The following is a 10987-nucleotide window of genomic DNA, read 5'->3' as shown; positions in this document are numbered from 1 at the left end:
CCTGGACTGGGGCACGAACCCGTGTCCCCTGCACCGGCAGGCGGACTCTCAACCCCTGCGCCGCCAAGGAAGCCCCCCTGGTAGTCTTGAATTGGATCTAAATCTAGTTTATTTGTTTGGGTAGTTATTTGGTAATAACTATCAGAAAAAAATTGAAACACTGACATTTGTAGAATTATTTATATCGAAGAGACTTAACTATGAAGATAGAAAGAAAATGCAATTCTTTAGGTAGGAGAGAGAAGAGAAATACAATAATGAGGAAATGTCACTTTATGAAAAAAATTCTTTGGTGTTTGGTTTCTAACAGCAGAAATCATAAGGGAAAATCTTTTTCGAAATTATTTTGCTAATTAGGCCAGCATAGTCTCAAAAGCTTGACTTCAGCCTCCCTGATGCAGTGTGTATTTGGAATTCTGAACAGAATTTTCATGGTTTACCCGTCTCATTGCAGCAAAGATGTGCCCTCAAGAGCATTAGATAATTTTCCAGTCTCTTTTTTTAATAGAATTATATTACCTTTCTTTTTTATTTATTTTTAAATTTTAATTTTTGGCTGCGTTGGGTCTTCGTTGCTGCGTGCAGGCTTTCTCTAGTTGTGGGGGCTGTTCTTCGTTGTGGTGCACGCGCTTCTCACTGCGGTGGCCTCTCTGTTGCGGAGCATGGGCTATAGGTGCGCGGGCTCCAGTAGTTGCAGCGCATGGGCTCTAGAGTGCAGGCTCAGTAGTTGTGGTGCACGGGCTTAGTTGCGCCGCAGCATGTGGGATCTTCCTGGACCAGGAATCGAACCTGTGTCCCCTGCATTAGCAGGCGGATTCTTAACCGCTGCGTCACCAGGGAAGTCCGATAATTCTCCAGTCTTAATAATACCTAATTCAAACCTGGGACTAAATAATTTTTATATTTGCCCTGCTGGGAAGAAGGCAAATCAGTACAAGTATTGATAAGTTTGTTAGGTCTCAAATATCTCTAATTTTTTAGCATTACTCAGACTCTGGAACTGTTAACCTAACACACACACACACACACACACACACACACACACACAGACACACCCCGACATTTGATAAATGAAGCTAATATTCATGGAACCAAATTTTGACTCATCACTGCAGATAAGGTGTTAGTGTTACATGGAGGTTGGCTTTCTGCTATTTATATTCATTTAAAAATAAAAATAAAGCATAGCAGATGTGTTAGAGACTAAAATAGATAATAGTATGCATCAAACTATAGGGAATATTATCAATATAGTATTAATCTCATTTAGTTATTTGTACCAGTAGATCCTGTCATCAGTTGAAAGATTCTTAATCAATCTATTAATATTGTCTTCATGATTTCATTTTCACACAGGTACTTGGAAGCTCTGAAAGCCTGGACTAAAAAATCTGAATAATTTCAAAGTATTGGGGCAGCTAATTTAATTTTAGAAGTCCTTAAGTTGTTCATTAATGCTGTAGCCAGAAACTAGAAAGTTTAATGTGTCACTTTTTATGGAAAATAAATTTCCCTCTCTATGGAACTGTAGCCTGGATAATACTGATGAAATATTTTAAAGGACAAAAAAGATATCCTGGATAAGTTATGGTGAGCAAAATTCTCTCTCTTCCTTTTTTCACTTAAGGGAGAAAGGATAATAAGCTCAAAATGAGTGAATTGACATTCAGTCTCCTGGGAAAAAAATCAGTAATTTTATTTCCATTCCCTTGTTCTAGACTAGAAATGAACCTGCCATTTTGTTGGATTTTTGAACATTTCTCGTGTTAATGTATGAGAGGGATTTATAGTTTAAGACAAACTTCCTGACCGCACAAGGATAATAGAGAAACCATTTACCATCTATGTATGTTTCTACTGAAATTTAAGTGAGATCTGTAGAGTGAAGTCAATTAGCACAGGGTGGTCTTTTCTATCTTAAAGGAGTTAATAAGCCATTGTGAAATCTTTTTGTTCAAAATTTAACCTATGACTTTATGACCTTAATCCTATTTTAAGATTGTAATTAAATAGTCCCTAAACTATCTTCTTTTGCTGAAGACAATGGCATAATTTCAGGGCAAGTGTTTATCAGTTTAAGGCTGTGAATTGATTTGCTATAAATGAATATACCCTCTATCTTCCTTTAACACTCTTCCAACATCATAACACAATGAATCAAACTAGAATGAGTGTTAAATATCTGAAAATGGTCTGCATCCCTGCCTTCTTCTCTTGTCCCTCTAGAAATTATTTGCCATAGAGCAGAACAAGTGATCTTTTTCACTTTTTAAATTAAAACCCTTCAAATATGTCTCATTGCATTTAGAATAAAATTCAGTTTCCTTACTAAGTGCTAAAAGTAAGTAGTACCTTTATGATCTATCTCAGCTTTTCTATCTTAGCTTTTCTGCTTTGTCATCAGTGTCCCATTTGCTCAATATCTCTAGCAACACTATCTTCCTTCTATCCTTGGAACATGTTACTCTCTGTCCCTGACCCAGGATCTTTGCACATGCTATCCCATCTACTTTTTCCCATTCCTCACATGCTTAGGTCCTTCTTATCCTTCAGGTCTCAGTTGAAATATCACCTCCATTGATGAGATCCACCTGTCTTATACTTCTTTTTGGTTTACTTTATGGCTTTAATCACAATTTATAAATATTTTATTTAATTGTCTGATGATTTCTTTATTGTCTGCTTCTACTCTTCCATGAAGTAGAAGTGCCAAGAATTCAGGAAGAAAATTGCCAATCTCTTTGCAGAGAACAGTGTCTACTTAGTACAAAATCGCCACCAAATCAAACCAGGTTTGTCCTCCTCAGTCCTAAACTTTTATGCTCCTTTCCATCATTATAAGTAATTCTTTCTGCAGGCATCCACTTTGGAGACTTTGGTTGTGCTATCATTGCCTGGGTATCGTACCTGAAATGACAAAATATTTGAGTGGTTTCAAACACGGGTTTATAACAAGCTTCACAGGGATCAGATAGTAGAACTCATTTAACTGCAGAGGGCAGTGCTGTCTCATGTGCCGAACAGCAATCCCCTGATTCACAACCAACACTTTATTTCACATTCGATGTCCTTTGATGGATGCTCTAAAATTCTTTCATTACAGTTTTAGCAATGTGCTATGCAATTACACTTTAGAAATGACACATAAGAAATATCAGAGTTTTAGCTACGGATGCACCAGAGTGTTTCTTAAATTAACTGAATGACCCTTAAGAAATGATTTTTTGAAAAATTGTGTATACTTGCATTTGGTCCTAACTTCTGACTTCACTTCCTTTAATCTCTCCTTTAAAAAATGCTTTTGGTATTTAATCAGATTTAGTAGTAAGTAATGCAACTGCCAAGCAGCCTCATTAATTTTTAGAGAGCTAAAATAGATTTAGAATCTAAAAGCGTTTTCTCTCATGCTCTTGCCTACAAATTTTCTGGCCTCTTGTCTTCCTCATCCCATCTACCTTCTACACACTGCCAGACTAATCTCTAAAGCATATCTCTGATGGGTCACTCTTTTCTGAACAATCTTTAAAGGTGCCTGATTGCTTAGTTAGCATTACTTAGTTTTCAAGACCCTCCAAATGTTACTTGATATCTGCTTTCCAATCTTATTTCCAATCTTATTCCAATAGCTACTCTAGCTATTTGAAAAACCTCCAGACTTACCTAGAACTGCCCTTCCCATGTCTTTGCTTGTGCTCTTAGCAGCTAGCCAAACCTGCCTCAGGGAGAGATCCTCTAAAAACCTGGTAGAAAACTGAAAGCCCTGGATTTCTGCCATTTTCTTGGCCTTAGTTTTACTTTATGAATATTGGGAAAGTCTGCTTTTACTTTCATGAACTATGCTATGAATAAATTCCCTGATATGAGGAAGAGGCTTCCTTTTCAGAGTGGTGATCAGACAAAGGTTTGAGATGCCAAGTGTGAGGGAAGGAAGGGACTAGCTATTAGGAAAGTGGTTTGTCTTTGGAACGATTTTCAGTACTTGACCTTCTTTATTTTCGTCATTATTTTCTTTTCTAGCCCTCCCCTCCCCTTTAAAAGTATATAATGTGTCATGAACCTGTGTATGTTACATGTCATCTTCATATGAGATGTTAGAAGATATTATGTTATCTCCTCAGGGTGTATTTATATTACAGCTCCAGTGAAATTGGGAAAAACAAATATTTTCTTTACCAATAAGAGGTATAAAATATTAATGACAAATTAAAAATTTTTATTTTTTTTCTTTCTGTCATTCTTTTCTTTTCTTCTTCCTTTATACAAGCAATATTTTTTCCCTATTGATGAATCACACCATTAAGCAGTCACAAACATGAAAGGAAGCCCAGAGTAGTACAGGAGAAATTTAAATATATTATGATAAATGTAATTTAAATATATTATCTATCTATCTATCTATCTATCTTCATCATCACCATTATCTGTCATCTATCTATATATTAGAAAGGCAATGCATTTGTAAGACTAAAAATTATTAAATATATATAGCATAATCTCCTTTCTATCTGTGAATTTCAGCTACCCACTTTCTTCTCCTCCCCACTACAATTAGGTAACCATAGTTATTGCTCTCTTCTATATTCTCCCAAAGGATTTTATGCATACATTTTAAAATGTAAATATATTTAAAATTTTTTCTCTTCTTTATACACATGGTATTGTACTTGCATTTTTCATTTAATGGTATATCTTGGATATTTTTTCATAGTGGTATGAAAAGCTTTCTCATTCTTCTTATAGCTGAGTAGTATTCCATAATATGGACATAGCACAGTTTATTTAAACATCTAGTTATGGCCATTTATATGCTTTTCTCTTTTACTGGAAGAGTAATAAGCAAGGCTTCAATGAAAAGCAATTTGCAAAAATTATTTAATATGTTTACAACTATATCTGTAGGTTAAATTTTCATTCTTAAATACTAGATAGCTGTATTAGTTTTCTATCACTTCTGTAACAAGCTACCACAAGCTTAGCAGCTTAAAATAACACCACTAGATCTGCAAATTCCCTCTGACATGTAACATAGCATATTTATAGATTCTGGAGATTAGGGCATGGACTTCTCTGGAATGGGGAGCCATTCCAACTACCATACTAGCTTAGCACTTAATATGTGCAGTATTGAATAGATTTTTAGTTTTGTCTTTCAATGTTTCTTATAGAATTTTTTAGTAGCCAAATTTATTACTCCTTACTTTTAGGTTGGTAGATTTTTGGGTCACTGTTAGAGTCAACTCTTCATTTGCAGGAAATGGAATTTTCTACCATGTTTTATTCCAGAATATTAAATGTCTCATTTTTATATTTAAAATTTTAATCCTCCAGGAATTTACTTTACTATAAGATGTAATATAGATCCATTTTTCTTTGTCCAGATGGCTAGTTTATTGTCCCTATACAGGGTTTCCTAATTTAGAGACTCACATGGCATCCATGCGTGTTTAGTGAACACCTAAAATTTCAGCAAACTTTTGCATGTATGTGCATTTTTCTCACAGGGACAGGAGACTAACAAAATCATTTCCTTATTGTAAAAAGAATACCAGGACCAGGTTTAGGAACTTGGGCTTCTGACTTTTGCTTAATGTAGGCTGAATCTATGAGTCTGAGAAATTTCACTTCTAAAATGAAGAGGTGTGATTACATGATTCTAAAATTCTTTCCAGTTTCAGAAATATGAACTAATTGATTTTAGTGTCAATTATTTAGAGCTTTAGAATAGATATTATCTTAAGCCAAATGAATATATGGAGAAATGGCATAAAAGATCATGCACATTGGAAAAGAATAAAGGACTCTCTAATTACAAACCAAGTTTTTTATAGTATTACATTTCAATAATTAAAACATTCAGTTTCAGCCAAAATATCTACAACTAGAAAAACGCATTCTTATAGTTGTTATTGAATTAGCAAAATACACACAAAAAATCCAACCAAAAACCTGCCATGGTTTTACTTCTATATTTGTGATTATGAAGCATTTTTAATATGATGACGATGTAGTATTATAAAGTTATCATGGAAAGCACTTTCATTTGTTTAAACTGTATCTGGCTATTTCCAAAGGAAAAGAAGTGTACTGAGTGTAGCTGGAAGCTTGACAAGAGCAGGTCACTTTAACAGTTGAACCCATTTCAGATTATCCTCATGGTGGCAAAATAGATTAAATTCAAGCCATTTGAATAAAAAATGTATTCTATATTCTCAGGATTCTAGCTGTTTAATTTGAAGCTTGTGGGAGGTGGCTTTAGAATCTTTTTACTTTTCTTGGATTTCATATGGTGCCGGATTGAAAGCCAAACTTAAAAAATAATAAAAATCAATGAAGTTTCTGATTTTTCAATACAGTAGTGTACCTAGCACATTATTCGAACAGACAGTGCATTCAAAATGTGCCAGGTCATATTGCTCAGAAACCACATAAACATTTATTTAAGCCATGAATTAAAAAAAAAAAGTCTATGTTATAAGCTAAGAGAAACAGTAATATAATTGAAAATCTATACATACTTTTTATAGCAACTTTTTTTTATGTTTTGTAATTTTACATTAGTGTAATGTGTCACTGTCATGAATGAATTGTTTGTGGTGCTCATAAATTTGTGGAAACCTATAATGGAAAAGGAAAATTGTAATTAAAAAATTTACTGGGCTTCCCTGGTGGCGCAGTGGTTGGGAGTCCACCTGCCAATGCAGGGGGCGCGGGTTCGTGCCCCGGTCCGGGAGGATCCCGCGTGCCGCGGAACAGCTGGGCCCGTGAGCCGTGGCCGCTGGTCCTGTGCATCCGGAGCTTGTTCTCCATGGCGGGAGGGGCCACAGCAGTGAGGGGCCTACGTACCACAAAAAAAAAAAAAAAAAAAAAATATTTACTTTCATCAGTTATTTGAATATGATTAACTAATGAAGGGAAAGCAGAATAACATAATGAAGACATAAAGAATGCACTCTGGAAGGTTTTTATTCTGGATAAGACAGAGTAAGTATAACCTATTGGGTCTCTCCCACTGACAAAAACATTCAGTCCATAACACTAGCATTACCCAATCTGAACAATAAAGAGAAAAATTAGTGAAAAAGTTAACAAAATTAACATGTGAGACAATAAAAGTCAAATATTTATGTCATTAAATGGAGACATAAGAAAAGAAAGTGTGCAGTGCTGAGTAAATATTTGAAGGAATAATTCCTGAAAATATTCCAAGTTTGGTAAAGGACACAAACCTACATATTCAAGAAGTTTAGCAAACTCCAAACAGAATAAATCCAAAGAAATTCATGTCCAGGCACCTCATAATCAAACTTAAATTTTAGCTTAAAACTAAAGAAAAGAAAATTGAAAACAACAAGAGAAAACCAATGTATCACCTGTAGGAAGATAATGCTTGAATGAGGATTTCCTATCAGAAACCATGGAGACTGGGAAGAACTGCCACAACATTTCAAAGTGCTGAAAGAAAACAACTGTCAACCAGAATTCTGTATCCAGTGAAAATATTAGGAATGAAGGTGACAAAGACATTCTCAGATAAAGCAAAACTAAGAGAATTTATTTTTAGCTGACATGTTCTAAAAGATTTGTGAAAGGAAGTTCTTAAGACAAAAGGGAACTGATATCAGAAGGAAAGTTGGGACATCAGGAAAGAATTACAACGGAAATTGTAACTATCTCAGAAAACATAATAAACTTCTTATCCTTTGAGTTCTTTAAAATATATTTGGAGGTTGTAAGTAAAAATTATAATATCACCTGATTTTCAATATAAGTAGATATAATATATAAGATAACTAAAATATAAGAAGGGGATATATAAGTACATATAAAATATAGAATATATGTTAATATAATATTAATATATATGTATAAGAGGGGGGCATCTGTAGTGGTAAGATTTTTACATTGTACTTGGAATAGTAAAATATTGATACTCAGTAGACTATAAGAAAAAGAAGTCAGGGGAGGGACAATAGAAATCCATAAAACAGTGGGGGCAAACTGAAAAAAATATACTAAAGTAATAAATGTAAATGTAAATATATCAACAATTACATAAAATGACATCAATTAAAAAACAGAGATAATCAGATTGGATAAAAATGACTCAGTTATATGTTGTCTATAAGAAACTAACTTCAAATATAATGACGTAGATAGGTTAAAAGTATAGTGAAAGATACACCATGCAAACAGTAATCAAAAAAAAATTGTATGACCATATTAATATCAGAAAAGTAGACTACAGAGCAAAGAAAATTAAGAGATAATAATAGACATTACATAATAAACAACGAACAGTTCACAAAGAATAAAAAATTCCACCTTCTAACTAACACCAGATGTTCAAAATACGTGAAGTAAAACTGACATAACCAAAAGGAGAAATAGACAAACATATAATTATGTTTGGAGACTTCAATGTTGCTCTGTCAGGAATATATGGGACTAGTATTCAAAATATCAGAAAGGATATAAAAGAAGTAAACAACACCATCAATCAACTGAATCTACTGAATATTTATAGAAAACTCCACCCCCAGACAGCAGAATACATATTCTTTTCAAGTGTACACAGAACATTCACCAAGATAGACCATATCCTTGGTCATAAAATAAACCTTTAAAAGAACTAAAATCGTTTAAATATATTCTCTGATTTATAATGGAATTCAACTAGAGGTCATTTTTTTTTTTAAAGGTAACAGAAAAATACCCAAAACTTGGACTAACAATGCACTTCTTAGTGATTCATGGCTTAAGGAAGAAGTCTTAGAGAAATTAGAATATATTTTAAACTGAACAAAAATAAGAATATAAGATATCAAAACTAGTGAGATGTAGCTAAAATTGTGCCTAGAGAGAAATTTATGGCATTAAATACTTGGGATAGAAAGGTCTCATATCAATAACCTAAGCATCTATCTTAAGAAACTAGAAAAGGAAGAGCAAAATAAGACTAATGCAAACAGAAGTAAAATAATAATTAAACTTAAGAGCAGAAATCAGAAGCTGAAAACAGAAAAAATAGAGAAGATCAATGAAAACAAATACTGTTTCTTTGAAAACACTAATAACATTGATAAACCTTTAGCAAGTCTGACAAAGTAAAAGAGAATAGTGAAGACAAAAGTTATTAGAAATAAAAGAACTACAGACCCTCTTGATGTTAAAAGGTGCAAAGTGTTGTTTGTAGTATAGCTATATATAGTATACCCATCAACAACACTTTGCAGATACATTCAGTAACTTTGATTAAATGAGTTAATTACTTGACAATCACACACTACCAAAACTCATCCAAGGTGATATAGATAACTTGAAAAGCCACACAACTATTAAATAAATGGAATCTATATTTTAAAATTTTTCCCCCAAAAAAATCTTCAGGCCTAGCTGGTTTTACTGCTGAATTCTACCAAATATTATAGAAGAAATACCATTAATTTTATGGATAACAGAAGAGACAGCCTTTCCCAACTAATTTTATGTGCAAAAATCTGATGTCAAAACTAGACAAATAGAATAATAAAGAAGAGTATTCCTCATGAACACAGATGTAAAAATCCTCCACACAATATTACCAAACTAAACCCAGCAATATATAAAAGAAATAATAGACCAAATCAAATGAGTTGTTCATTCCCCAAAAATCAAGCCTGGGTAAATATTCAATAATCAATTAATATAATCTACCAATTAACAATCTAAAGAGGACAAACCACATGATATCAATTTATGCAGAAAGTTTTTGACAAAATTCAACATTCATTCATGACAAAAACTTTCTATAATCTGGGAAGAAAGAAGACTTTTTCACCCATTGCAGGGTGGCTACAAAAATTTACAGATGACCTCATATGTAATGCTGCAAACCTGAATGTTTTTGGCCTAAGAATAAGAATAAGGTAAGTATGTGTGCTCCTAGTATTGCTAATCAAGATTCTACTGGAAATTCTAGCCAGTGCATTAAGGCATAAAAAGAACTAAAGTTCATATAGATTGGAAAGAAAGAAACAAAATTATCCTTATTTACAGATGACATGATTGTCTATATAGAAAGTACAAGAGACCTCCCAGCTCCATGTAATATCAAATGGCAAAAGCTCTCGCAGAGATCTCCATCTTAATGCTAAGACACAGCTCCACTAAACGACCAGCAAGCTAGAGTGCTGGACACCCTATGCCAAACAACTAGAAAGACAGGAATACAATGCCACCCATTAGCAGAGAGGCCACCTGAAATCATAATAAGGTCACAGACACCCCAAAACACACCAGTGGACACACTCCTGCCCACCAGAAAGACAATTTCCAGCCTCATACACCAAAACACAGGTACTAGTCCCCTCCACCAGGAAGCCTACACAACCCACTGAACCAACCTTAGCCACTGGGGACAGACACCAAAAACAATGGGAACAATGAACTTGCAGCCTGCAAAAAGGAGACCCCAAACACAGTAAGTTAAGTAAAATGAGAACAGAGAAAAATACACAACAGACGAAGGAGCAAGGTAAAAACCCACTAGACCAAACAAATGAAGGGGAAATAGGGAGTCTACTTGAAAAAGAAATCAGAGTAATGATAGTAAACATGATCCCAAAACTTGGAAATAGAATCGAGAAAATACAAGAAATGTTTAACAGGACCTAAAAGAACGAAAGAGCAAACCAACAGTGATGAACAACACAATAGATGAAATTAAAGTTCTCTAGAAGGAATCAATAGCAAAATAACTAAGGGGGAAGAATAGATAAGTGACCTGGAAGATAAAATAGTGGAACTAACTACTGCAGACAGAGTAAAAAAAAAAAAGAATGAAAAGAATTGAGGACAGTCTCAGAGACCTCTGGGACAACATTAAATGCACCAACATTCGAATTGTAGGGGTCCCAGAAGAAGAAGAGGAAAAGAATGGGACTGTGAAAATATTTGAAGAGATTATAGTTGAAAACTTCCCTAATATGGGAAAGGAAATAGTTAATCA

Source organism: Physeter macrocephalus, chromosome 8, assembly GCF_002837175.3.
Source record: "Physeter macrocephalus isolate SW-GA chromosome 8, ASM283717v5, whole genome shotgun sequence".
In the NCBI taxonomy this organism is placed as follows: Eukaryota; Metazoa; Chordata; class Mammalia; order Artiodactyla; family Physeteridae; genus Physeter; species Physeter macrocephalus.
Note: the sequence above shows the minus strand (reverse complement) of the source record.